This window comes from Phyllobates terribilis, unplaced genomic scaffold, assembly GCF_046119375.1.
Source record: "Phyllobates terribilis strain yellow unplaced genomic scaffold, ASM4611937v1 Scaffold_9__5_contigs__length_417890890, whole genome shotgun sequence".
Taxonomy (NCBI): Eukaryota; Metazoa; Chordata; class Amphibia; order Anura; family Dendrobatidae; genus Phyllobates; species Phyllobates terribilis.
Genome location: NW_027362769.1, coordinates 373,760,279 through 373,783,864, shown reverse-complemented (window position 1 = coordinate 373,783,864; position 23,586 = coordinate 373,760,279). Strand labels below are relative to the sequence as shown.

General features: G+C 43.2%; 1 protein-coding gene across 3 annotated transcripts in view; it reads left to right on the top strand.

Annotated features, from left to right (window-relative positions):
* RAB26 (RAB26, member RAS oncogene family) overlaps window positions 1-23,586 on the top strand; it is a 247,924-nt gene that overhangs the window by 205,878 nt on the left and 18,460 nt on the right. The window lies entirely within an intron of this gene.

Below are 23,586 nucleotides of genomic sequence, written 5' to 3'. Positions count from 1 at the left end.
AAAAGTTTTTTTATTTTACTTACATGCATGTATTTTTGGCTAAAAGACATTTCTGTAATTTGGTTTCATTAAAAATTTTGCACAGTTTGCCTTCTACAGCCTCCGTGTTGCTGGCTGCGGAGTGAGTTAACCAAGAATCTATCAGTGAGCTCATTCTGACTTTTTTTTTCCCTGAGCTCCTCTCTGCTGATTTATGAACACTGACCACATCAAAGTTGAATGTATAGAGAATTAAAGAGTCTGTTATCGTTTTTAATGAAACTGAATTGCAAAAATAATTTAATAATAAATATTGTCTCCATAGGTGGACACCGCTTTTAAGGGAAGGTCTGTTGTAAAACTCGCCAAAATGCACACAGTGAATAAAGGGGAAACAGCACAGCGCCGTACACTGTGTGGTGGCTGATGTCAGGTACTGCAGCTCAGATCCCATGCAAGTGAATATGACCTGAGCTGCAATGCCTGGTAACAACCACTAGACAGTGCTGTTTCGGTCATGGGGCCTTTTAGTAATCTAATAATGATGAGATCATTGATATCCTATGCCTGGAAAACTACTTTAAAGGCACTGGAATAAAAAAAAAGTGTCCTAACAGTCTAAAAAGTGATTAAAAAAAATAATTGTTGGGGAAGTGGTTCATAAGTGGAGAAAGAAGCAGATTGCAAAGTTTTTTGAAACCGCAGTGAAATGAGCCCCGCTTATTCTGCCCAGTTTGTAGTGGGCAGTCCTATTTAGCTGGCCAGCTGTCAGGGGGAGGGGGTGGAGCTTCCAGGTGGATATACTTCAAGAAACCAGAGTTTGAAGTTGGGTAGAATCTCAAGGAAAGCTGACAGAGGTATGAGAATTACAAAGACTAAAGCAGTATTTTAATCTAAAAAGTTTATAGCATCAATTTAAATTTTCCGGAGAATCCCTTTAAGTCACATTTTTCTAGCTACAGGAAATGAATGGAGACGGCTGGTTCTGTATACACGATTATACGGCATTTGTGGGGTGTAGATGCGACGCTGCGCAGACAGCGATCCGTGTGTGGGTTACGGCAGTGATAGCGGTCTTTATTTAGACCGTGTAATTGCTCGGGTCTGGAGCTGACAGGAGCTGCTTCGCCTCGGGGAGATTCAGGAAAACGCACAACTATTGCCTGAAATCTAATGATGGGATAAAAATAAGAGGCTTTCAGAGGCCGGCCTGACGCTTGTTGCAGGAGCGAAGAACCTAGGAAATCAGGATTCCGAGCCGCTAATTGGAGAAGATTCTATTTTTGGGTTCCGGAGTTTTAGAATTTCCGAACGGAAGCTTTAACTTTTTCCCATCTGAAGGAGTCTTGACCATAATGCCTGTCCATCTACTATACGGGGCAGATGGAGTCACTGTAATGGGGTGGATTATATAGCAGATTTTTACATTTTGGCACCTGGTCACCGGTAACGCAGGCTGCAGGGTGCTAACATGGGATTTAAAGGGGTAGTGTTCCAGAAATAATAATTACAATCTATCTGCAGGATAAATTAAAAATATATGGTTGCTGCAGGTCTGGGTGCCGAGACCCCTACCAAGCCCGAGAACGGGGGGCCCAAAGTTCCCTGTGTGAATGAAGCGGTAGTGAGCATGTGCGACCACCACTCCTCTAGTGCAATGGTCGCACATGCTCACTAAGGGGTAAGGACACATTGTCATAAGCAACTACCAGGCATCTTTGGCATCACAAAGGATCAGTCATGTTACAATCCTGCATTGCTGACTTTCTCCCAGACAACAGGGAAAGGGAACCAGTCATTCTGGACTTGGACCTGATTTCCACGTTTAAAGGGAATGTGCCATCAGAAAATGACCTGCTGTTTAAATCATGTCTATATGTCTTTTTTTTTTTTAATTTGTGGATTTATTTATTTTTTTCTATTGTGATCTGTATTTAAAAAAAAAAAAGAAATCTTGCAGTTTTCACACTGACAAATGGGGCAATTGTAGACTGATACTTCCTGTTCTTTCAGGAGATCCACATGGATATTAGCAGCAGTAAATTGACCCAGGCTATTTTTTTTTTGTTTAGCAGCCCTGTCATTGAAAACCTGTCTGTGCTGATAATGAGACTGCTGAAAAGTCTACTGTAAAGAACAGGAAGTATGAGTCTACAAGTACCTCTAGTGGTCAGTGTAAAAATTGCAAGATTATTAATTTTATTTTATTTTTTTTAATACAGATTGTGTTATAAAAAAAAGAATATCAACATTTTTAAGACAAATAAAAAATGTAAATATAAATAAAAATTATTTAAACAATTTTTTGTAAGAGTGATAATCCATGATCATTGGCCATTGGAAATATGATAATGAACAGCTGATCGCATCTTTTATGTGGCCTGAAAATAATTGTTTTCTGCAGCACATCTCGCCGTGTAAATAGTGAATGTGCTGCCGACAATATGAAAACTGTATGGGGACTTCAACAATCCAGATTGTCGGTGGCCTGAACAGTCAAGACCTCTTGGACAGTGACTGTAAATTCTAGTGAATAACTGGAAGACAGAAGGGTTGTCATAGGGAAATCCGACTGCAGAAGACAAAGTGACACACCAGAAAAGTGACAGGTGGTGTGAACAGTCAGGACCTCCAGAGCAATGATCAGTCTAGCACATAGAGACAGAAGGGTTGTCATAGGGAAATCTGAATACAGAGAGGGGCCATAAACATTGAGAGATGGGGTGAACAGCAAAGAATTATTGGGCATCAATCATTCTAGTACATAATCTTGAGATAGAGGGGTTGTCATAGGGAGATCTGACTGCAGAAGAAACAGTGAGGAAGTAAAACGGTGACAGGCATTGTGTGATGGGGTGCTACGCCAGATGACCTGGCCTCCACAGTCACCAGACCTGAACCCAATCGAGATGGTTTGGGGTGAGCTGGACCGCAGAGTGAAGGCAAAAGGGCCAACAAGTGCTAAGCATCTCTGGGAACTCCTTCAAGATTGTTGGAAGACCATTTCCGGTGACTACCTCTTGAAGCTCATCAAGAGAATGCCAAGAGTGTGCAAAGCAGTCATCAAAGCAAAAGGTGGCTACTTTGAAGAACCTAGAATATAAGACATATCTTCAGTTGTTTCACACTTTTTTGTTAAGTATATAATTCCACATGTGTTAATTCATAGTTTTGATGCCTTCAGTGTGAATGTACAGTTTTCATAGTCATGAAAATACAGAAAAATCTTTAAATGAGGAGGTGTGTCCAAACTTTTGGTCTGTACTGTATATATACAGAAGACAGAAGGGTTGTCATAGGGAAATGTGACTGCAGGAGATACAGTGAGAAAACAGGACAGGGACAGGTGGGGTAAACCGTCAGGACAGCCAGAGCATTGACTATCCAGTACATGGTGTGGGACAACCAGGGCAATGATCATTCTAGCACACACGGTGGCTCAGTGGTTAGCACTGCGGCCTTGCAGCGCTGGAATCCTGGGTTCAATCCCACCAAGGACAACATCTGCAAGGAGTTTGTATGTTCTCCCCGGGTTCTCCAATTTCTTCCCACACTCCAAAGACTGATAGGGAATGTAGATTGTGAGCCCCAATGGGGACAGTGATGATCATCTCTGTAAAGAGCTGAGCATTTAATGGCGCTATATAAGTGAGTAAAATAAATATTCTAGAGACAGAAGGGTTGTCATAGGAAAATGCGACTGCAGAAGACACAGTGCGAGACCAGAACAGTGACATGTGGTGGGAACAGTCAGGACATCCAGGGAAATAATGGTAAATTCTGTTATATATTCTAGAGACAGAAGGGTTGCCATAAGGAAATATGACTACAGATACAGTAAGAAACCAAAATGATGACAGGTGTCGTGCGCTTAGTCAGGACATCCAGGGCATTAAGTGTCAATCTAGTATATATAGACAGAAGAGTTGTCATAGGAAACTCCACCCGCAGAAGACACAATAAGAGACCAGAACAGGGACAGGTGGTGTGAACAGTGACGGTCACTCTAGTACGGAGACAGAAGACAGAAGGGTTGTCATAGGGAAATCTGAATGCAGGAGACACAGTGAGGGGGCAGAACAATAACAGGTGGGGTGAACAGTAAGGACATCCAAGGCAATAACGGTCATTTCAATACATAGTCAAGAGACAGAAGGGTTGTCATAGGGAAATCTGCCTACAGAAGACAAAGTGAGAGACCAGAAGAGCAGAAAGAGGGGTCTACTCCGAGCAGGAGCACTTTCATAATTGCAACAGACATGTCTGGCTTTTCACCCATGGTGCATCACTGGTGGCTATAGCGTTTAGCCATAGGGGGCGCTGTAAGCAAGACTAGACTCTATTCTTCATCCTCCGTTCTTTCATAATGCATCACTCTACATCTGGGAGCTTTCAAATATTAATATACTAATTGCATCCAGTTCATCCCGCCGCTGTGCAGCAGACTGTGTGCGCATCGCGCAGCTGTTAACAGCGTCCAGGGCGCCTCTTAATGCTCACCAGGAATAATCAGCGTGACAGTGCCACCCGCGGGTGCAACTGCAGGATCTGATGGGGTGTGTTATATTAACCCTCTATGTTGTAATTTTTGTTCCCCTCTCAACACAAAGCTAATAAGCACTTATATCTTAAAAAGGTTCTCCACTTTGTGATTTTTTTTTTTTATTTTTTGCTCTTGTCCTTGGCTGAGACTTCTAGTGATTGGCTGTAATCAGCTGAGGAATTCAGCAGTAAGTGTTCAATTCCCCTGCAGTGCCTCCACAGGGTGAATGAGGAATTACACAGTTACATGAGCTGTTTAGATGTTGGGTCCTCCAGAGCTAAAGACACTTTATTTGTTGCTGCTGTCTGTTGTAGCGAAAGGGAGACCTTTCTCTGTAAAAGGGGTGATCCCACCAGAAATTTTTATCACCTACCGTCACGGGTGTGTCAGGTGTAATAGACAGTCGCTCTGGATCTAGCTGTAGAAGGTCACTGCGCTTGGCATTGCTGACACCTTCATTATCCTTTTTCCTTTAAGACCCAGCGGCGACCTGCCTCCTGCTGCTGATTGACACACCCTTGCATGGGAGTTAAAAACCCTCAGTTTGCTCCAAGCAATCGCCGGTGATACTTCTATGTTCAGGCTTGGAGCACTAGCTGTTGGCTGGCTTCTTCTCTGATGCCCTTGAAGGACAGTTGGCGTTACTCCTCTGGTGTCTGCTCAAGCTAACTTAATCCCCTTTGTTTGTCTACCTTGTTGTCTTTAGTTTGTAGTGGGGCCTGACCAGTGCTCACCCCTCACCCTCCCTATCTAAGGCCAAGCTCTAGGGACATACAGAGTTTAGGGTCCTGCTCGGTGATAGGTGTGGAATCTATATAGGGACGGTAGGGTAGACAGGGTGTTATTAAAGCTGCCTAGGGGTCTCCACTCCCACTTTCCCTAGTGTTTGGGCTTTCTCCCCTCTTCCCTTCGTGTTGCACTTAGTCTTTCCCACACCTTGCCCGACACCTACTCAGTTGGCCTTATAATCCCACCCAACAGCTTCTCATATCTCAGCGTCCTGGTCTGAACTGGATAATTTGGATGTAACTTTGCTTAGTACCCCTAATACAGCAGAAGATAGTCATGTTTGTGTTTTCACCCTTGAAATTGTACCAGAAAATGAAGTATTTCTCCCCAAAAATTATTGCAATTACACATGTTTTGTTAAATACATGTTTATTTCCTTAGTCTGTACTGGAAAAACACACAAAAAAACAGAGAAAAAAAAGGCAAATTAGACATAATGTCACACAAAGCCCCAAGGGTGGGCCGGACAAAATGGTTGGCACCTTTCCAAAATTGTGGGTAAATAACTTTGTTTCAAGCATGTGATGCTCATTCAAACTCACCTGTAGCAAGTAACAGGTGCGGGCAATATGAAAATCACACCTGAAACCAGATAAAAAGGGGAGAAGGTGACTCAATCTTTGCATTGTGTGTCTGTGTGTACCACACTAAGCATGGAGAACAGAAAGAGGAGAAGAGAACTGTCTGAGGACTTGAGAACCAAAATTGTTGAACAATATCAACAATCTAAAGGTTACAAGTCCCTCTCCAGAGATCTTGATGTTTCTTTGTCCACTGTGGTCAACATAAATCAAGAAGTTTACTTCCCATGACATTGTAGATAATCTCCCTATATATGGATGGCAGAGAAAAATTGATGAAAGGTTGCAACGCAGGATAGGCCGGATGGTGGGTAAGCATCCCCAATCAAGTTCCTAAGAAATTCAAGCTGTCCTGCAGGCTAAGAGTTCGCGCTGACACTGATGAACCATCTGTCCACATTTGAATGAAATGAAACACGATGGCAGGAGACCCAGGAGGACCCCACTGCTGACACAGAGACATAAAAAGCTAGACTGCAGTTTGCCAAAATGTACGTGAGTAAGCCAAAATCCTTCTGGGAAAATGTCTTGTGGACAGATGAGACCAAGATCGAGCTTTTTGGTAAAGCACATCATTCTACTGTTTACTAAAAAATGAATGAGGCCTACAAAGAAAAGAACACAGTACCTACAGTCAAATATGGTGGAGGTTCAAAGATGTTTTGGGGTTGTTTAGCTGCCCCTGGCACAAAAGCATTTTCGGTCCTAGGTCATGGGTCTTCCAGCAGGACAATGACCCCAAACATACTTCGAGTTAATTATTCCAAAGGGTGTACAACCACATATTAAGTTGAGAGTGCGAACAATTTTGTCCAGCCCATTTTTGGAGTGTTGTGTGAAATTATGTCCAACTTGCCTTTTTTTCTCTGTTTTTTTTTGTGATGTTCCAATGCACACAAAGGACATAAATGTGTATAACAAAACATGTGGAATTGCAATAATTTTCTGGGAGAAATACTTAATTTTCTAGTACAATTTCAAGGGTGCCAACACTTTCAGCCATGACTGTATGTGCCCATATTATAATCACATAGCTGCCAATAGTCCCAAAATTTACAGGGACTTTTAGAAAAAATCCTGAAAAATTCAGGTATATCCTGGGCCAGAAAAGTTTAGGGGCAACATAAACTCCTACCTGTCACTTTCCATAAATATATATATATTTTTAACCTGGTGTAAATGCCGCTGTTCTTCTGAATCCAGCGTTTGTTTGTTTTTCTGATTCTCTTTGTTCCTGAGATATGGCCCCTACTTCTCTAAATGGAAATCTATTATTTTAAGCCAAGTGGGTGTGGTACTCAAGAATACGGGCACAAAGAAGAGTGGAGGACCACGCTCACTTAGATAAAAAGACTAGATTTATATACAGGGAATAGGAGGTCGTATCTCAGGAACAGAGAAAACAAAACCAGCGCCGGATTCAGGAAAACAGCAGTATTTATATTACCTAAAAATTACATATTTATGGCAAGTGATAAATTCTCTTTAATGATCCATAACCCACATGCTGACAGTCTCCTTTACATATGAGCAATCCGCTTTACCATCAATATCACATGTTTTTAAGAACAGGACTTGTAGGATTTTGTAATAGATGCTGAATCAGAAGCTGAACAGGGAGAAAAATGCTGATTATAATGAATAAAGTATCAGTGCGGTCGGTATAGACATCAACATAAAGCGATGTAGGACGCACTGTAATCAGCTTTTTTTTTCTGACGGTAAAGCCAATTGTTTTGTCTGGAACATTCACGGTGACCTAAATAAGGCCAGGACTTTTATACTTTGCTGATATGTTTCAAATGGAACTTTCTGTTTTAAGCGGACGGCGATATGACGACTATGAAGAATATATATTTAGGCAATAAACTGCTTTTTGTTGACACGAACAATCGAGGTGCTCAAGGGGGTTCACATATTATTTAGCGGCCTTATCAAAAAATGATGTGGCCATACGAGAGATAGAAAAGTGTGCTGTCCTTTTTTGAATTTGGAGACAGACTGGTTAATAGGGAATCTGCGCCTGACACAAAGCAAATAGAATGTTGAGGTTGTTAGACTGGTTGCCAGGGAAACACTTGTCTATCTTTCAGGATTGCATCAGCGGAGAGGAGGAAAAACATCCTTCCATTTGTCATCTCAGCCTACTTTATCAATAAGATTTTCTGAAATTTTAGGGGACCGTCATGTTAGTTTAAATTTAGCATGAAAATAACATTTCTCAACAATCCACCTTTCAGTCAATATTGATTCTATTCCAAATTAAGTGTTGTAGAACACCTACGGGGTAAAGTCTGGTCTCATGGACATCTACGGTAATTTGATAAGCCGTAATTCAAAAAAAAAAATTATGGCAAGTTTGTAAAAAAAATAAATAAATTAACAGACAAAAAAAAACCAAACCTATTATTTCAGATAATTGTATTTTTTTCCATAATAATAGTGTTAAAAAAAGAATAAAAAAAAATATATGTGTATAATAAATATATATACTGTATACGCATATATATATATATATATATATATATATATATACACTGCTCAAAAAAATAAAGGGAACACTTAAACAACACAATGTGACTCCAAGTCAATAACACTTCTGTGAAATCTACCTGTCCAGTTATGAAGCAACACTGATTGTGAATCAATTTCTCCTGCTGTTGTGCAAATGGAACAGACAACTGGTAGAAATGATCAGCAATTAGCAAGATACCCCCTATAAGGGTATGTGCCCACGTAGCATTTTTCAAGCGTATATACTGCGGAGTTTCGCAGCTTAAACGCTTCAAAAACGCTTGGTAATCTGCCCCCCATGGTCCTCAATGGCATTCCGCAATGTCAATGCCCACGCTGCTGATTTTTCCGCAGCGTTTATGCTGCGTTCAATAATCCACAGCATGTTCATTCATTTTGCGTTTCCGCAAGCGGAATTGCCTTATTCAATGCATGAAAAAACGCAAGGCAATTCCGCATGTGGAAAACGCGCGATAAACGCATGCGGAATTCCACATGCGTTTTTCCGGGAGAGGACTTGCAGAAATTTTCTGCTTCATTTCTGCAACGTGGGCACATAGCCTAAAGGAGCGGTTCTGCAGGTGGTGACCACAGACCATTTCTCTGTTCTCATTCTTTTTGGCTGTTGTTTTGGTCACTTTTTCATTTTGCCATTGCTCTCACCCCTAGAGGTACAGTAGCATGAGGCGGTGTCTACAGTACAACCCACAGAAGTTGCTCAGGTAGTGCAGTTCATCCAGGATGGTACATCAATGCGAGCTGTGGCAAGAAGGGTAGCTGTGTCTGTCAGCACAGTGTCCAGAGCATGGAGCCGATACCAGGAGACGTGGAGGGAGCCATATGAGGGAAACAACCCAGCAGCAGGACCTCTACCTCCTCCTTTGTGCAAGGAGGAACAGGAGCAGCACTGCCAGAGCCCTGCAAAATGACCTCCAGCAGGCCACAAATGTGCATGCGTCTGCACAAACGGTTAGAAACTGACTCCATAAGGGTGGTATGAGGGCCCGACGTCCACAGATGGGGGTTGTGCTCACAGCCCAACATCGTGCAGGATGCTTGGCATTTGCCACAGAACACCAGGATTGGCAAAGTCGCCATTGGCGCCCTGTGCTCTTCACAGATGAAAGCAGGTTCACACTGAGCACATGTGACAGACGTGATTGAGTCTGGAGACGCCGTGGAGAGCGATCTGCTGCCTGCAACATCCTTCAGCATGACCAGTTTGGCAGTGGGTCAGTAATGGTGTGAGGTGGCATTTCTTTGGAGGGCCGCACAGCCCTCCATGTGCTCGCCAGAGATAGCCTGACTGCCATTAGGTACCGAGATGAGATCCTCAGACCCCTTGTGAGACCATATGCTGGTGCGGTTGGCCCTGGGTTCCTCCTAATGCAGGACAATGCCAGACCTATTGTGGCTGGAGTGTGTCAGCAGTTCTTGCAAGATGAAGGCATTGAAGCTATGGACTGGCCCGCCCGTTCCCCAGACCTGAATCCGATTGAGCACATCTGGGACATCATGTCTCGCTCCATCCACCAACGTCACGTTGCACCACAGACTGTCCAGGAGTTGGCGGATGCTTTAGTCCAGGTCTGGGAGGAGATCCCACAGGAGACCATCCGCAACCTCATCAGGAGCATGCCCAGGCGTTGTAGGGAGGTCATACAGGCACGTGGAGGCCACACACAATACTGAGCCTCATCTTGACTTGTTTTAAGGACATTATATCAAAGTTGGATCAGCCTGTAGTGTGTTTTTTCACTTTAATTTTGGGGGTGACTCCATATCCAGGCCTCCATTGGTTAATAAATTTTATTTCCATTGATGATTTTTGTGTGATTTTGTTGTTAGCACATTCAACCTTGTACAGAACAAAGTATTCAATGAGAATATTTCATTCATTCAGATCTAGGATGTGTTATTTGAGTGTTCCCTTTATTTTTTTGAGCAGTATATATATATATACACTACCGTTCAAAAGTTTGGGGTCACCCAGACAATTTTGTGTTTTCCATGAAAACTCATACTTTTATTTATCAAATGAGTTGCAAAATGATTAGAAAATATAGTCCAGACATTGACAAGGTAATAATAATGATTTTTATTTGAAAGAATAATTTTCTCCTTCAAACTTTGCTTTCGTCAAATGCAGCAATTCCAGCATTGCAGACCTTTGGCATTCTAGCTGTTAATTTGCTGAGGTAATCTTGAGGAATTTCCCCCCATGCTTCCTGAAGCCCCTCCACAAGTTGGATTGGTTTGATGGGCACTTTTTGCGCACTATACGGTCAAGCTGCTCTCACAACAGCTCAATGGGGTTGAGATCTGGTGACTGTGCTGGCCACTCCATTACAGATAGAATACCAGCTGCCGGCTTCTTCTCTAAATAGTTCATGTATAATTTGGAGGTGTGCTTTGGGTTATTGTCCTGTTGTAGGATGAAACTGGCTCCAATCAAGCGCTGTCCACAGGGTATGGCATGGCGTTGCAAAATGGAGTGATAGCCTTCCTTATTCAAAATCCCATTTACCTTGTACAAATCTCCCACTTTACCAGCACCAAAGCAACCCCAGACCATCACATTACCTCCACCATGCTTGACAGATGGCGTCAGGCACTCTTCCAGCATCTTTTCAGTTGTTCTGTGTCTCACAAATGTTCTTCTGTGTGATCCAAACACCTCAAACTTTTATTCGTCTGTCCGTAAAACTTTTTTCCAATCTTCCTCTGTCCAATGTCTGTGTTCTTTTGCTCATATTAATCTTTTCCTTTTATTAGCCAGTCTCCAATATGGCTTTTTCTTTGCCACTTTGCCCTGAAGGCCAGCATCCCGGAGTCACCTCTTTACTGTAGACGTTGACACTGGCGTTTTGCGTGTACTATTTAATGAAGCTGCCAGTTGAGGAGCTGTGAGGCGTCGATTTCTCAAACTAGAGACTCTAATGTACTTGTCTTGTTGCTCAGTTGTGCTGCGGGGCCTCCCACTTCTCTTTCTACTCTGGTTAGAGCCTATTTGTGCTCTCCTCTGAAGGGAGTAGTACACACCGTTGTAGGAAATCTTCAGTTTCTTGGCAACTTCTCGTATGGAATAGCCTTCATTTCTAAGAACAAGCACAGACTGTCGAGATTCACATGAAAGTTCTCTTTTTCTGGCCATTTTGAGAGTTTCATAGAACAAACAAATGTAATGCTCCAGATTCTCAACTAGCTCAAAGGAAGGTCAATTTTATAGCTTCTCAAATCAGCCAAACTGTTTTCAGCTGGGCTAACATACTTGTGCAAGGGTTTTCTAAATATCCATTAGCTTCTTACACAGTTAGCAAACACAATGTACCATTAAAACACTGGAGTGATGGTTGTTGGAAATGAGCCTCTATACACCTATATAGATATTACAATAAAAACAAGACGTTTGCAGCTAGAATAGTCATTTACCACATTATATATATACACTCATCAAGAGAATGCAAAGAGTGTGCAAAGCAGTCATCAAAGCAAAAGGTGGCTACTTTGAAGAACCTAGAATATAAGACATATTTTCAGTTGTTTCACACTTTTTTGTTAAGTATATAATTCCACATGTGTTAATTCGTAGTTTTGATGCCTTCAGTGTGAATGTGCAATTTCCATAGTCATGAAAATACAGAAAAAATTTTAAATGAGAAGGTGTGTCCAAACTTTTGGTCTGTACTGTATAAGCTAAAAGGCTTCAACAATTGGAAAGATAGGGGGATTTTTCTTTTGTCACAATTCCTATATGAGGGAATATTTAAAAACTTTGAACAAATAAGAGCAGGCTACAATCTTACACACAAAATGTTTTATCAATTTTTGCAAATACGTCATTACGTCATGCGTATAATGCACAACTCATTATAAATAAACACCCTAAAATTGATACAATTGCTTCTGCGATAGACACAAAGGGTTTAGTTTCCCATATATATATATAAGCCTCTTATGGCTGTGCATTTAGAAAAGTATTCCATCACAGCCAGAGTAAAGTGGGAAAAAGATTTAGGTCCCCTATCTGAGGAACAATGGGAAGAGGTGCTGGATCTAATTCCTAAATTATCCTTGTCCGAATCACAAAAACTGTCCCAAATCTTTCTTATTCATAGAGTATATAAGACCCCAAGTATCCTATTTAAAATTGCTATACGAGTGGGCAACCTGTGTCCAAGATGAGGAAAAAACGAGGCTCATTTAATGCACTTGATGTGGGACTGTGTAAACATTGGGAACTATTGGAAGGGGGTAATTGACTTAATAAAATCTGTGTTTGGAATCCATATACAATTGAAACCCAAAATCCGCATACTTGGTCTGTTGGAGGGGCTGGATTCGGGCTCCCCTATAGCTATCGCCCGAGTACTAGTTCAAGCTAGAAAACTTTTAACACTACATTGGATAGAAAAATCCCCCCCCCCCAACGATAGAAGAATTGAAATCCAAACTCAACAATGTCTTATGTATGGAAAGGGGAACACATATTAAAAGAAACGCCCTTAAAAAATGTATAAAGAGATGGGAACAATGGTTAACTACACCGGGGATTGCATCAGAAAGCCTTCTCAGAAACACAATGATGTCTGTACATCTCCTTGTCATGAACCTTAATATCTTAGTATCTTAATATCTTTCACAATAAAAAATGATCGGATTGAAAAGAAGTCAGGGTTGGGGTCTTTGTCTCTCTACAGGACATGGGGTCGGGTCTTGTGTCCCTACAGGACATGGGAGTGGGATCTTGTATCTCTACAGGAAGTGGGAGTGTGGTCTTTGTCTCTCCAAAGGAAGTGGGGGAGGGTCTTGTGCTCCTAAAGGAAGTGGGAGTCGGATCTTGTGTCCTTACAGGATGTGGGGGTGGGATCTTGTGTCTCTACAGGAATTGGGGGTGGGATCTTTGTATTTCTACAGGAGGTGGAGGATGGTCTTGTGTCTCTGTAGGAAGTGGGGGTAGGTCTTGTATCTCTGCAGGAATTGGGGGTAGGGGTTTTGTCTTTCTACAGGAAATAGGGGCGGGAATCTTTGTATATTTATAGGAAATGGGGGTGGGTTTTTTGTCTCTACAGGAAGTGGAGACGGGTCTTGTGTCTTTACAGTAAGCGAGTTTGGGGGCTTTGTCTCTCTATAGGACATGGGGGTGGGTCTTGTGTGCATACAGGAGGTAGGTGTGGGATCTTTGTCTGCCTACAGGAAGTGGGTGTGGGTCTTCTCCGTACAGGAAGTGAGGACGGGTCTTCTTCCTACAGGAAGTGAGGACGGGTCTTCTCCCTACAGGAAGTGAGGACGGGTCTTCTCCCTACAGGAAGTGAGGACGGGTCTTCTCCCTACAGGAAGTGAGGACGGGTCTTCTCCCTACAGGAAGTGAGGACGGGTCTTCTCCCTACAGGAAGTGAGGACGGGTCTTCTCCCTACAGGAAGTGAGGACGGGTCTTCCCCCTACAGGAAGTGAGGATGGGTCTTCTCCCTACAGGAAGTGAGGATGGGTCTTCTCCCTACAGGAAGTTGAGGACGGGTCTTCTCCCTACAGGAAGTGAGGACGGGTCTTCTCCCTACAGGAAGTGAGGACGGGACTTCTCCCTACAGGAAGTGAGGACGGGACTTCTCCCTACAGGAAGTGAGGACGGGTCTTCTCCCTACAGGAAGTGAGGACGGGTCTTCTCCCTACAGGAAGTGAGGACGGGTCTTCTCCCTACAGGAAGTGAGGACGGGACTTCTCCCTACAGGAAGTGAGGACGGAACTTCTCCCTACAGGAAGTGAAGACGGGACTTCTCCCTACAGGAAGTGAGGACGGGACTTCTCCCTACAGGAAGTGAGGACGGGTCTTGTCCCTACAGGAAGTGTGGGAGGGATCTTTGTCTCCCTACAGGAAGTGAGGACAGGTCTTGTGTCCCTACAGTAAGTCGGGATGGGGTCTTGGTCTCTTTACAGAAATGGCTTTGTTGGTGGGTAGGGGTCCTGGTATCTCTACAGGAGTTGGAGGTCTTTAGCTCTATACAAGAAGTGGGGGTGGGGTCTTTCTATCTTTATAGAAGGTGGGGGTGTTTTTTTATTCACAGTAAGTGTCAGGGGTCTTAGTCTTTCTGCTCCTTCTCTCCTGTCTGTAACCTGCATACATGCATAACAGAGGGGCATGTTTTTAGTATAGGGTAGTATTGGACAATGGCAGGAGCAGTGCATACTGGGAAGTGAGGGGAAAGAAAGTTCCAACACTTATAGAGCTGGCAGAATATTGAGGAAGATAAACTGTCCACAGAAAAAGAGTTCCAGGACATATTAGACAGGTTTTATGTGAAATGACAGCTGCATTTTAGGGGGTGTTTACTGCGCATCTAAAGGAACATTTCATATACCCGTTGTACTGCTAGCATTATAAAAAAAAAAATCTGTATGTAACAATAAATTATATTTCCGCATGTTCCATGGGGACACTAAATATAAAACCTCCGCTCGCTCTCCTGTGCAAGGAGGATTAATTACACTGTGTAATCACAAGTACTATGGATTGTGACAATGCTGAAGAAGGGGAGGGCGTCCTCGCGTCCCGGGAGGATCGATACTGATCTATGCACAATCTAGGAGACAGCCGTTCACCGTGATTGATAATCTGCTTATCCAACTGTGCAGAACGGCCGGGAAAGTGGCTGTCAGGTCCCATACTGGGCGTAAATAACACCGGCACCCAACCAGGTTAAAAAACCTGCAAGTGTCGGCTCCGATAATGAGAAAACAAATGTGAGTTTATTTCATTATTGTCTGTATTGTTCTTTTTGCAAACAATGGGAATCCGGCAGCAGAGTTGGCTCATCAGTGGCCTTCTGACCTTCTGGGGTGGAATTGTACCTACTTTTGGTTTTCCAAGCCTTCAAGGGTATCAGTGTCCCTATTCTTCACTTATACGTCGGGAACATATCAAATAACATTTTAATCGTAGTCATAATATCAGATCCGTGGAAGTCCGACACCTGGGACCCCAGAGCCAGTGTATGGAGCCAGGACAGAATAGCTCCATACACCGTGCAGTGGCCGTTCTCTGGTACTGCAACTCAGATCCTATTCAAGTGAATGTGATCTGAGCTGCAGTACCAAAAACGGCCACTACAGGGTGTATGGAGCTGCTGCAAACATCTGATTGGTGCAGGTACCGTGTATCTGACCCCCAACCTATTTGATTTTGATGACCTATCCTAAAAATTGAATAACAACCCCCATAATTTAAACTAAATGCTCAGTAGATCGATTATGGATTATTAAATATTCTGAATTATCAGATAGTCATAAAAGGGATAAATCCATCTGGATCTGGTAAATTCTTATGTATATAAACTCATCACATAGATGGCTACGGGTCCCGCTCTCGACAGACGCAATCCTTGTAGTGCCGCCGCAGGGCGAAGGAGGCTCTTACAGAGTGGATCTCCATTCCGACTTATAAAGTGGGGTCCTGAGCCTCATAAAAGGGAGGGGGGTCCTGAAGGTGTTGCTTTACAAATATACGGTAACTACTTCCTTCCCAAGACAGTGCCACACCTGTCCATGGTTGTGTCTGGTATTGCAGCTCAGCTACATTGCAGTGAGTTGGATTGTGTTGCAATACCTCACACAACCTGTGGACAGGCGTGGCACTGTTTTTGTAAGGAAGCAGCCATGATTTTCAGCCGAGGATGTATGTCTCTTTAAGATCACCCGCTGGCTCTTTGAGTTTGTATTACAGAGCGCCGCTATTATATTGCCGTCATAATTAGTGGTGAGCTGCGCTCCTCGCTGATTCCTCCCGAGATGCCCCTCAGGCAGAGCCCGTTGCTGGTTTCCTCTTCTGCCTTGATAACATCTCCTCCTTAAGGCGCTGATCTAAATATAACCTTCATTTACCTGCTGTTGAGCCCGTCCTCCGCATGGCACGGCGCAGGGTCTCCAGCCTCAGCACCAGGTTAATGAGACAGGTATCTTCCCGCTGCCAGTTCTCACAATATTTCATTTTTTCATAAATCATTTTTTCCTGGAGCTGCATAAATCTGTCACTGACGTCATATTCTGTGGTAAAAAAATAATTTTATTTCTATCTTTATACCCCTCTGAACCTAGATTTTTCTGATATAGAGCTCCAAATCCCCTGCACTGACACTGGATAAATACATAACGTGATTTCTTGCAGTCACCACTAGAGGGAGCTGAGGAGCTTCTCGCAGACCTACATAAATAATACAGATGTAGTTAGCTCCCTCTAGTGGTGACTGCAGGCAGAACTTTAGGTTTTATATCTATGCAGTAGATTTGGAGCTCTGTATCAGGAAAAATTAATCCCTGACCCCAACTCCGCAGACAGCATCACTTGTGATATCCTAAAATACTCAGCTATTAGTATTACCCATATTGAATTAGATACACCAACTCAGCAAACGATATAACAAATGATGGCCTTGGGTACAAATAGAGAAGCACACACGATAGACTTAGCCCTACAGACATTATCATACATGGTGATTTTAGTTACACCATCTAAGCAAACAGCAGCATACAGGATGGTCTTAGATACACCAGCTGCATCTACATGTATGCCAGTCCATGTTGGTAGTATATATACCCGCCCGTCTCTGGCAGCATGAGGCTGTGTGTGTCCCCGCATAAGAATGTGCACCATTACACCTGATCCTCCACATTTGGTGGAGGATGCGGGCAAGTTCTTGTGATTACAGTATTGGGTCTTGCAGAGTCAGCCTGACTAATAAAATCTCATTGCAGCCATTATATTTGATGATGGGGGGGGGGGCAATGAGCGAGTTGGCGAGCGGGGAATGAATATATAAAGGGAAAATAACAATGCAAGGGCAAGGTCGGGCCCACACTGATCCATGTTATCTATTGCTGCCGCTGGTTTCCTTCACCCCCTCGGGAGGAAACTTCGAATTCAAGAAAGCTCCATTGTTTGCCTTGTTACTTGGGTTTTTAGTTTCCGTGGGATTTCTAATGATTACCGGCGTTTTCCCTTAATTACCAAGGAGGGTTCACATTTAAAGGGACGTGGCTGGATTGTGGAGGACCACAGAATAGGTGGTTTATTTTGTTTTAATGTGGTATTATTGTTGCAGATGAGGAGTATATTGTATGATATTGAGTAATACTCCCTTTATGCAGGATATCTCAGCGCAGATGATGTGCCACCGGCAGGCAGTTAGGGGTTAATCCACTTTTTGCACCATGATCCGTGCAGAAAAAGTGACATTTATATTTGGTGAAGATCAATAGAGCGTGGCGGCGGGGTGTAATTAATCATTCATACGACGCCCCGCGATGTGCTCTTAGTGTCAGTGGTGAAGGATCCTGTATCAAGGTGGAAGAATTATGGATAGAGAAATGTCACAGCAGCGTGAGGCGCACACACACATCCATCCAGCGTCATGTCACCCCAACCCCCCACACAATATTCATACATGTTCATCCGGGAGTGATTGTCAGACACCAGTGGAGAAAATAAATGAGGCCGGCAAAAAAAATACCCGAGTAAATTACCTAGTGTAATCTTCAGGGGGAAAATCTACATCATTACATCACATGTCTTGTATTAATCCTGATATATCTTCTGTATTCTACCCCAGAGCTGCACTCTCTATTCTGCTGGAGCAGTCGCTGTTTACATACAGTGGCATGTAAATGTTTGGGCACCCCTGGCCAAAATTACTGTTATTGTGAACAGTTAAGCAACTTGAAGATGAAATGATTTCTAAAAGGACTAAAGTTAAAGATGACACATTTCCTTTGTATTTTAGGCAAAATAAAAATTTTCATATTTTACATTTCAAAAATTACAAAAAGTTTGGGCCCCCTGCATGGTTAATACCTAGTAGAACCCCCTTTTGAAAGTATCACAGCTTGTAAACTCTTTTTGTAGCCAGACAAGAGTCTTTCAATTCTTGTTTGAGTGATTTTCATCCATTCTTCCAGTTCTGTGAGATTCCCGGGTCGTCTTGCGTGTTCTGCTATTTTGAGGTCTAGCCACAGATTTTCAATGATGTTCAGATCAGGGGACTGTATGGGCCAGTGTAAAGCCTTCAGCTTGCTCCTTTTGGATTTTGACGTGTGTTTAGGATCATTATCCATTTGTAGAAGCCATCCTCTTTTCACCTTTAGCTTTTTTACAGATGGTCTTATGTTTGCATCAAGAATTTGTTAAAATTTCATTGAATCCATTCTTCCCTCTGCCCGTGAAATGTTCCCCAAGTCATTGGCTGCAACACAACCCCAAAGCATGATTGATCCACCACCATGCTTGATGGTTGGCGAGATGTTCTTTTCCTGAAATTCTGTGCCCTTTTTTCTCCACACATACTTTTGATCATTGTGGCCAAAGAGTTATATTTAACCTCATCGGGCCACAGAACTTGTTTCCAACATGTATCAGGCTTGTTTAGATGTTCTTTTACATACTTCTGACGCTGAAGTTTATGAATTTTAACATGATCTCTAAAAGGCCTAAAGTTATCTTCAACTTGCTTAACTGTTCATAATAACAGTAATTTTGACCAGGGGTGCACAAACTTTTACATGTCACTGTACATTACATTACTGATCCTGTATTATGCTTCAGAGCTGCACTCACTATTCTGCTGGATAAGTCACTGTGTACATACATTATATTACTGATCCTGTACTGATCCTGAGTTACATCCTGTATTATACCCCAGAGCTGCACTCACTATTCTGCTGGTGCAGTCACTGTATACATACATTACATTACTGATCCTGAGTTACATCCTGTATTATACTCCAGAGCTGCACTCACTATTCTGCTGCTGCAGTCACTGTACATACATTACATTACTGATCCTGAGTTACATCCTGTATTATACTCCAGAGCTGCACTCACTATTCTGCTGGTGCAGTCACTGTGTACATACATTACATTACTGATCCTGAGTTACATCCTGTATTATACTCCAGAGCTGCACTCACTATTCTGCTGGTGCAGTCACTGTACATACATTACATTACTGATCCTAAGTTACATCCTGTATTATACTCCAGAGCTTCACTCACTATTCTGCTGGTGCAGTCACTGTGTACATACATTACATTACTGATCCTGAGTTATATCCTGTATTATACTCCAGAGCTGCACTCACTATTCTGCTGGTGCAGTCACTGTGTACATACATTACATTACTGATCCTGTACTGATCCTGAGTTACATCCTGTATTATACTCCAGAGCTGCACTCACTATTCTGCTGGTGCAGTCACTGTGTACATACATTACATTACTGATCCTGTACTGATCCTGAGTTACATCCTGTATTATACTCCAGAGCTGCACTTACTATTCTGCTGGTGCAGTCACTGTGCACATACATTACATTACTGATCCAGAGTTACATCCTGTATTATACTCCAGAGCTGCACTCACTATTCTGCTGGTGGAGTCTCTGTGTACATACATTACATTACTGATCCTGTACTGATCCTGAGTTACATCCTGTATTATACTCCAGAGCTGCACTCACTATTCTGCTGGTGCAGTCACTGTGTACATACATTACATTACTGATCCTGAGCTACATCCTGTATTATACTCCAGAGCTGCACTCACTATTCTGCTGGTGCAGTCACTGTGTACATACATTACATTACTGATCCTGAGTTACATCCTGTATTATACTCCAGAGCTGCACTCACTATTCTGCTGGTGCAGTCACTGTGTACATACATTACATTACTGATCCTGTACTGATCCTGAGTTACATCCTGTATTATACTCCAGAGCTGCACTCACTATTCTGCTGGTGCAGTCACTGTGTACATACATTACATTACTGATCCTGAGTTACATCCTGTATTATACTCCAGAGCTGCACTCACTATTCTGCTGCTGCAGTCACCGCATACATACATTACATTACTGATCCTGTACTGATCCTGAGTTACTTCCTGTATTATACTCCAGAGCTGCACTCACTATTCTGCTGCTGCAGTCACCGCATACATACATTACATTACTGATCCTGAGTAACATCCTGTATTATACTCCAGAGCTTCACTCAATAAATTGTCCTTCTAAATAAACAATTGATAGCTGCCCCTCTCATTATGGCCGCTGATTAATAATGGGAACTGTTGATTTTCTGTGATTTTCTCAGTCTGGCAGTTGCTCGGGACGTGTTACATTTACACCTGCTGATGTGTAAATCATGTAATGATACCGGGGGGAGCACACGTGACTCTTGCGCCTCCTCTTCTCCTCCTTACGTCTCGGAACTTGGTGCAGGATTTCATGGTTGCATCTCGCATTGTTATTAACACATCATTTAATTAATGATTCAGTGTGGATTTGCGGTTTTTGAGGTGTTTTCAGCTCCAGATCTCTTTGTTGTTCTGCCTCTATCTACACTACACATCACAGGGCCATGCCTTTAATTTAAAGGGATTTTCCCAGACTAGAAAAACATGACAGTTCTTTCCAGAAACCGCGCCACACCCACCCACAGGTTCTATCTGGTATTGCGGCTCAGCTTTATTGAAGTGAATAGGGCTGTGTTGTAATACTGCGCACAACCTGAAGACTGGGGTGGCGCCATTTGTGGAAGAAAGCAGACACGCATTCTGTTCTTTTTGGAATATGGAAGCACCAGAGAGCTGTATACCTCTATATACTTGTGAAGGGCTGAGGGATCTTACGTCTCGTCTCCTTTACAGTCTTCCATTGAAGGATTAATGTTTGATGCACTAAACGTTCCCATATATTTTATTCCGTACTTTGAGTTTGGAGTGGTGATTACGGCTATGGCAGCTCGGCTCCTTTTATTGGGCCTCGGCAGGGTGATATATCGGCGTTATACGACATGTTACAGCTCCAATATACAAACACTTATGTTCGGTAAATCAGGGGAATATGAAAAGCCGCCATAACTCTGATCTATTTCTCACGGCAGCTTCGAAAACGTGCGCAATACCTAAAGAAAGTCTGACAATACTGTAAAACCGCACAAAAAGAGGTAGCGCACAATACTGCACCGAAATAACGTGAAAAGTCAAAACTGATTGTATGGTCTACTATAGACCAGGGACTGTACTGAAAAGCTAATATCTTCTCTGCCATCATTTGTTGGGGGCCCCAATACACATTACGTGGTCTGCCGATCTAACAAAAGATCTACAGGTTTAGCTGACTTTTATTTAATGTGTATGGCGGTCTTAAAGAGTAACCATTATTTTAAGTTTTCATTTCATAAATCAATAGTACCCATAAAAATAAGAAACTTAGCAATATATTTTATCACGGAAATTTTTTTTTTTTTTTCTCCTTCTGGACTGATCTTTCCTTCTCAATTTATTATAGCGCCATTTATTCCATGGCGCTTTACATGTGAAAAAGGGGGTATACATAGCAGAAACAATTACAAAAATCTTGAACAAAAACGCAACGGCAAACTGGTACAGGAGGAGAGAGGACCCTCCCGCGAGGGCTCACAATCTACAGGGGATGGATGGGGATACAGTAGGTGAGGGTAGAGCTGGTCGTGGAGCAGTATGGTGGAGCGGTGGTTACTGCAGGTTGTAGGCTTGTCGGAAGAGGTGGGTTTTCCGGTGCCTTTTGAAGGTTTCCATGGTAGGCGAGAGTCTGATGTGTTGGGGTATAGAGTTCCAGAGTAGGGGGGATGCACGGGAGAAATCTTGTATGCGATTGTGGGAAGAGGAGATAAGAGGGGAGTAGAGCAGGAGATCTTGTGAGCATCGGAGGTTGCGTGCAGGTAAGTACCGGGAGACTAGGTCACAGATGTATGGAGGAGACAGGTTGTGGATGGCTTTGTATGCCATGGTTATGGTTTTAAACTGGAGTCTCTGGGCAATGGGGAGCCAGTGAAGGGATTGACATAGAGGAAAGGCCGGGGAATAGCGGGGGGACAGGTGGATTAGTCAGGCAGCAGAGTTTAGGATGGATTGGAGGGGTGAGAGTGTTAGAGGGGAGGCCACAGAGCAGGAGGTTGCAGTAGTCGAGGCGGGAGATAATGAGGGCATGCACTAATGTTTTTGCAGATTCTTGGCTGAGGAATGTGCGGATGCGGGAGATATTTTTGAGTTGGAGTCGGTAGGAAGTGGAAAGGGCTTGGATATGTGGTTTGAAGGAGAGGTTAAAGTCCAGGGTTACCCCAAGGCAGCGAGCTTGCGGGACTGGGAAGAGTGAGCAGCCATTGATTTTGATGGATAGGTCAGATGAGGTTGGGCTGAGTGAGATGGGGGAAAGATGATGAATTCAGTTTTATCCATGTTAAGTTTTAGAAATCTAGCAGAGAAGGAGGATGAGATAGCGGACAGACATTGTGGGATTCTAGTTAGTAAGGAGGAGATATCCGGTCCAGAGAGGTAAATCTGTGTGTCGTAGGCATAGAGATGATACTGAAAGCTGTGGGACTCTGAGCTGTCCCAGGCCAAGGGTGTAGATTGAGAAGAGCAGGGGTCCTAGGACTGAACCTTGGGGGACACCGACAGATAGGGGGTGAGATGAGTAGGTGGTGTGAGAAACTCTGAAGGTCCTGTCTGTTAAGTATGAGGAGATCCAAGATAGGGCCAAGTCTGTGATGCTGAGAGAAGAGACAGTCTGTAGTAAGAGGGAATGGTCCACTGTGTCGGAAGGCAGATGACAGGTCCAGGAGGAGAAGGACAGAATAGTGTCACTTGGAATTGGTGGTTAGGTCGTTGGTGACTTTAGTCAGGGCAGTTTCGGTAGAATGGTGCTGTCGGAAGCCAGATTGTAGGTGGCAAAGAGGGAGCAGGAGGAGAGGTGGGAGGACAGTTCAAAATGGACGTGTTGTTCGAGTAGTTTTGAGGCATAGGTGAGAAGTGATATGGGGCAATAGCTAGTCAGAGGATGGGTCATGGGAGGGTTTTTTGAGGATGAATGTGATCGAGGCATGTTTGAAGCATGAGGGAATGACAGCAGTTGTTAGTGACAGGTTGAAGAGGTGGGCAAGGATTGGGATGAAGACTCGTAGTAAGGTTACGGATGAGGTGGGACGGGATAGGGTCAAGTTCACAGGTGGTGATGTGTGACTTGGAGAGTAAGGAGGAAAGTTGATCTTCCGTAATGGCGGAGAAGCTGGTTTTGGAGGAGGAGGATTGAGTAGATATGAAAAGGGGCTGTGGGGACTTTAGGCAAAAGCTTTGTCTGAAGGTATCAATCTTCTG